Source organism: Amblyomma mixtum, chromosome 2, assembly GCF_055824585.1.
Source record: "Amblyomma mixtum isolate Tamu chromosome 2, ASM5582458v1, whole genome shotgun sequence".
Lineage (NCBI taxonomy): Eukaryota > Metazoa > Arthropoda > Arachnida > Ixodida > Ixodidae > Amblyomma > Amblyomma mixtum.
In genome coordinates this window covers 28,906,713-28,912,773 of record NC_143013.1, presented here as the reverse complement: position 1 = coordinate 28,912,773, position 6,061 = coordinate 28,906,713, and positions in this window count along the sequence as shown.

Below are 6,061 nucleotides of genomic sequence, written 5' to 3'. Positions count from 1 at the left end.
AGCCTGACTACACCCACTGCAGGGCAAAGGCCTCTCCCATGTCTCTCCAATTAACCCTGTCCTTCGCCAGTTGCGGCCACCGTATTCCAGCAAACTTCTTAATCTAATCCGCCCACCTTACTTTCTGCCGCCCCCTACTACACTTGCGTTCTCTTGGAATCCACTCCGTTACCCTTAAGGACCAACAGTTATCTTGCCTTCTCATTACATGCCTTGCCCAAGCCCACTTCTTCCTCTTGATTTCGACTAGGATGTCATTAACCCGCGTTTGTTCCCTCACCCACTCCGCCCGCTTCCGATCTCTTAACGCTACACCTATCATTTTTCTTTCCATAGCTCGCTGCGTTGTCCTTAACTTAAGCTGAACCCTCTTTGTTAGCCTCCACGTTTCTGCCCCATAGATGAGTACCGGTAATATACAGCTGTTGTAGACTTTTCTCTCGAGGATTGGTAAACTGTCGATCCACCGAGGGTCGACAAAAAGTTTTTTTAAGCATGAATTGCTTTTAGTTCCCATTGTCGGCGTGCTGCCGGTGACCTTGGCTTCAGGACGGAGGGAGAACACCGAGGCGAACCTAAACGATCTGAGGCGAAACTTTCAGTCCGCGAAGTGCGTGCTGCGCAGCCGCCGAGCAGCGCATGAACCAACAACAGCCTCTTCGTGGTCCCGTGGTGGGCGGAGCTATCGCGCGTTGCAAAGGCACCTACATTTTGCCCTGCAGCCTGAGAGGCGCAAGCACAGTACTGGTGGCACTTGATAAGCAAGACAACAGCGCCGCGTGAGCTGTTGTCATTACGTAATTCGCGCGAACCCTATAACCATGCCTGGAACACATAGAATACAGGTCACATGGCGCCATCTATTAACAAGCCAAGTAACTAGCTCTAATTTGTTGTTCGGAGCTGGTGACAGCGGCGTGGGACCGCGGCGAAGGTCCCAACGTTCTGTGCAGCACGTGCTGTCACCACCTCTGCCCTTCGGCACGTGGCGAGCGCTGGTCGCGCTGGTCGCCATACATAAAGAACGGCAAAGGAAGCCGGGCGTACTGTCGCTCATGTATAAAAGTCAAGGAAAGAAAAGTAGCCAATGAGAGACACTCCCCAAAACTCGTGTGTGGCTATCAGTATCTATGTGCCGTCCTATAGACTAAAGTACGCTTTTCCTGCAGTGCATTTCGCGCTTACATCTACTCTGGACGACGAGTTAGTCTGTGATCTTTTTTTTTTCTGCGTGGTTAAGGAGCTAAAACTAAATTTTTGTTCACTATAAGATATAGAAGGCTTCCTTTAACCAAGTCTACCGAATTTGGAAAATTGGAAAATTGTTTTTTGAGGAAAATAAATGGCGCAGTACCTATCTCACATCTCGGTGGTCCCCTCATCCGCGCGGTAGGAGAAGGGATAAAGGAAGGAGTGAGAGAATAAAGGAAGAAAGAGGGGTCCCAGTGGAGAGCCCCAGAATAATTTCGACCACCTGGGGATTTTTAACGTGCGCTGAAAGCGCACAGCACACGAGCGCATTTTGCGTTTCGCCTCCATCGAAACGCGGCCGCCGCGGCTGGGTTCGGACCCGGGAACTGTGCATCAGTAGCCAAACGCCCTAACCAGTGAGACACCGCGGCGGGCAGCATCGAATATGCCTTGATGGCTTTATATCTTGAGACCCTATACCTTGGTATAAACAAAACCACAGCAGTTCCTGGCTTCTCACCATGGCAATAGGAAAGGAAAAATTTTGACTTATGCTGATGACGTTGCTCTTTTTTGTTCTGATAAACTGGACAGTTGCGTGAGAGCTCGGATGTGGCCTTGTTATGCCGGGAAACCCGCCCAGATTCCAAATCTGCAGGCCGCAAACTTTCTCCTGCGAACGTCCCTTTGACAAGCCCTGGTGCTGCGCCGCAAGGCAACGTGCCCTAACGCTCCCTTGACAAGCCACGATGCTGCGCCGTAAGTCAGCAGGGTCTTAAGGAGAAGCATCGGCGAGCAGCGTGCCTGGACACGTCGCTGGGTGCCAGACTACGAGGCGCCCGTTTCCCTTTCCCCAGGGTGTCACAGCGCGCGGCAAAATTTGAAGCGGGTGGCCGGCGCGGTCGCTGGTTGGTCCTTTCGGACTGCCGTCGAGTGCTGCCTTTGGATTGGCCAGTTCTGAGGGGCCGCCGTTCCTCAGGCTATATAAGCCCCACCGCTGCCGCTTGGGCAGCAGCTACAACTACCGGAGTGACCGAGTGACCGGCCCACCGTGAGTCGAGTGCTGCTCACGAGTGGAGTCGGGTGGTGTGACGTGCTGGTGTCTCGCTGTTGTGTAGCTCTCGGCCCCCGTGCCGATGTTGAACTATATTATGCCCTGTACATAATGTATAAACCATTTTCTTAGTCTTACCGACGCCTGACTCGGAGTCTTCGCTACCGCTAAGAGAGCTGGCAACGCTCAGTCACGAAACAGGTGGCGAGATCAACGGGACCAACTCTATGGCACAACATTGGTGGCAGCGGTGGGATGCCCAAAGTCACAACAGCCTATAATATGCATGAATCAAAAGGGCTCTGGCAATGACCATTGGGACCTAGTGCATTTTTGGAGGCATGATGACGCCGAAGATATTCAGCATTAGGGACCCCCCTTGTATGAGTATCGCAACAGTGGGCCACACTGGGATTTTCACATCTTTTCCGTGAGGCGACAAACCCAGGCTTGGATAGGTGTGGCGCTGTATAGTTTGCACAAGCAAAAGTATGCAATATATTCTCGGTATCGAAGCTTTGCACTTGCATTTACGCATGTAACACTTTCATTTAACATTTGCATTTAACACTTGCATTTAACACTTGCATTTACGTAATGCAAGTGTTGCATTGTGCATGCAAGCAAGTACAGGCAACGCATTCAATTTTTGCGCCTTTTGTGTGGCGCTCTTAGAGGGAGTCTATACGTCGAGACAGTTTGTTTCTCCGTCTCGAGTCTGGCGGAGATTGTCTGAGCACTTGTTTCTCCTTCAGTTTGTTTCAAGGTTTTTCTGTTTCAAAATGGCAAACGATCCCCTCCTCATAGCTGTGCTTAACCGATTATTAAGTGCGCATTTGCCTATACTATTCGCGCAAACTAGTCATATACGTGAGGGGCCTTTTTAGGTTTTTGTTAAGGAAGTGGCCAACATATTCTAATTGCTCGCTGTAAGTTTCGTCTTAGAGTACCTGTAAAGTCTCTCCAAAAAACAGACGACAAAAGTTCTGATTCAGGCGTTATTTATTATGCCCGATGTATTATCAGCCTTACCTCTACTTTTTAACGCAGTGTACAGTCTAGCCCGTTTATAACGAAGCCACTTATAGCGAAATAGCGGTTATAACGAAGGGATTTCAATTTCTCATTCCCATTTTTGCGTTTTCAATACATTTTGGGTCCGGTTTTAACGAAGTAAATAAGAGCGCGTCAGCGGATATAACGAAGAGATTTAATACCAACCGAAAAATAATCTGCCAATCAACACATTTTTGCGTCCTTGAGGCGATTTTTTCCGCGAAAATAAGAGCAAAATTCGTCTCACTGCGTCCTTTCGTGGCGTCGTCTGCTCTCCTGCGGAGCGAAAGGTTGCTTCACTGCATTGCATGGCACGCCGGTCTCGTGTTGCGCCGTCCTTGAACGGCGTCACGGCGTAGAGCGGTAGAGCACACCGCGCAGGGGAAAAATGTAAAAAAGAACAGAGACGATTTTTTTTTTTTTTTCGATGACGTAGCAGAGAGCGGCCGTCTTGGCCAATCGCGGTTCTCTCCGCCGAGACGGCCTGCTTGGAGCAGCTTTGGGATTCCGCTAGCGACTTGAACCTTGTGCCTGCGGGTCCAAGCCACATGGACTTCGTTTTCGCCGACGAATACCTTGTTGCCACCGAGGACTTGACGACTGAAGAAGTTGCCGGGAGTGTCATGGAAGAGACCTTGGCGGAGAGCGCCTCCGACAGCGAATGCGACGATGCTAGTTGTGCCCCTAAGCCGGTCACCTCCGCAGCTGCCATCGTAGCTGTGACACCCTACGGATGTACTTCGGGAGTCCGGAGTTCGACCAGATCTTTGGTTCGCAGTTGGATGGTATGGAAGCCGCAATCCTGAAGTCCGCACTCGTGAAACGTGTTCAGGGGACGCTGGACGACTTCTTTCAGCGGCAATAAATCGGTATGCCGATGTCTGCATTTTTTTTCGTAGTCCGCATATTACGAAATAGCGGATATAGCGAAGTGATTTCCGATTCCCGCCGACTTCGTTATAACCGGGCTAGACTGTATTAATTAAAGCGGGTTCAATGACTGTGTGTCCAATCGACCGCAAAGACTTTCTGTTTTAAACTTCGCACGTCAGCCATATCTGTCAGAACGTGGCTTCGTGCTAAAAAGGTGTTCGTTCCATGGTCTGTGAACTGTCGCATAGACATTCTTCAACCGGCTGTCCAAAAGGGTATTGAGATCACGCCCTATCAAATAAGATTTTTGCCTACAATGGAAGGTTCTAAGGTTCCATGTGATCTTTTTGGGCTCATGGGTCTGTTCGGCCTGTGGAAGAGTCGCATTACAGATCGGCAAGCAGAACCGCCGCGCTAATGGAAGCTTGTGTTCAGAGTGCAGTCCGACCTCTGTCTGAGTGCCTTTACTAGATGTGAGTGTGTGTCCCCGGAATTGTGATCTGCGGGCAGAGTGATACAAGGGGGGTGGTGTGACCACGTATGACGGGTTCGCGGAATGTGGTCTGGTTAAGTAAGGCTAGAAGCCTGTCAGTATTGTACTTCCATGTAATAAAAAAAAGTGCTTAGGTGGACAAGGGGTAGCGTTCCTTACTCGCTACGCAAGTGTCCCTGGTTCGTTTCCTATTTCACACCACTTTCTTTTCATCGCAATTAATGTACTGTACATTACTTACATGTCATAATGACGTTTGGGTCATGTTGCGATCTTATAATCAAAATGTATCTGTCGTTTCAATCAGTTTTAGTTTCGTGTGACGTCACGACCCTGTAGACCGATGCAGAATTTGGCAGTGAAGTCATCACTGTTCTACTCTGTGATCGTTAGGGGGTGTTTGAATTACCGGCGCGAGGGCATGTGGTTGTGGCGTCCCGTCTAATTCACCCAATGTTGATTTTCATCCCAAAACATAAGGGTTTTCTTCGAACGACTGCTATAACGCTATCGATCATGTTAATATGGACATCTGTCCATTAGGAAGAAGAACACTAACATGGGTCTGTTGTCATCTTTCCCTTCCGTTACATTTCATTCAACATCACTTCGAAAGTAATAACACAGCACAAAATATTTATTAATAGCCCTGGCGTTTTCCACAAAAGACACAGTTCATGAATATTTCCGCCATATTAAACCATTTTTGCTGAAGCACTGCTTTTGACAATGGCGATGATAGAGAAAGCATTCTCTTTGGCTTATTTAATGTACTGCTCAGGCAGTAACGAAAGGCCACTGTGTGCTGTTGCTTGAACACGCCACAGACATAAGTGCACCTTCCTTAAACTCACGTGACACTTCAAATATGATTCCCAATTTGCCATTTAAATTTCACGCCATAGCGTAAGGACCCCGTTCTGCAGAAAAGCCGGCGTTGGTGCTGCCATCGTCGGCGTCGGCGTCCTGTTGTTACCGAAAAATCCGGATTGGTTGAAAAAGTGGCTGTTACAACAGGCGCCCCTAGATGGCGCCGGCCACACCAGCGAGACATCGGATCTTCAACGATCGGAGCAACAGCGAGCGACACGCCAAGCGCACGGGTCGTCGTCCGCCGTATTCCTCCTCAAACTCATACAAACACACGGTAGGCAGTGACTCTCGTTGCCACCGACGCTACTCAAGCTGCAACGTAGCAGACCCATCGCTGAATCCCCTGACCCTAGAGGTTGGGAGATAGACACGCAAGCGCTAGGCCACGCAGTCACGCTCGTACGGCTTATTTAAAGGGGGGCTTTTTATGTATGTCGTGTAGTCTTTGACACAATGATTGTGACTGAAAAATAGGAGGCGGTGTCTGTGTCGGCGTGGGCAACAGAAACCGCTGTCATGTC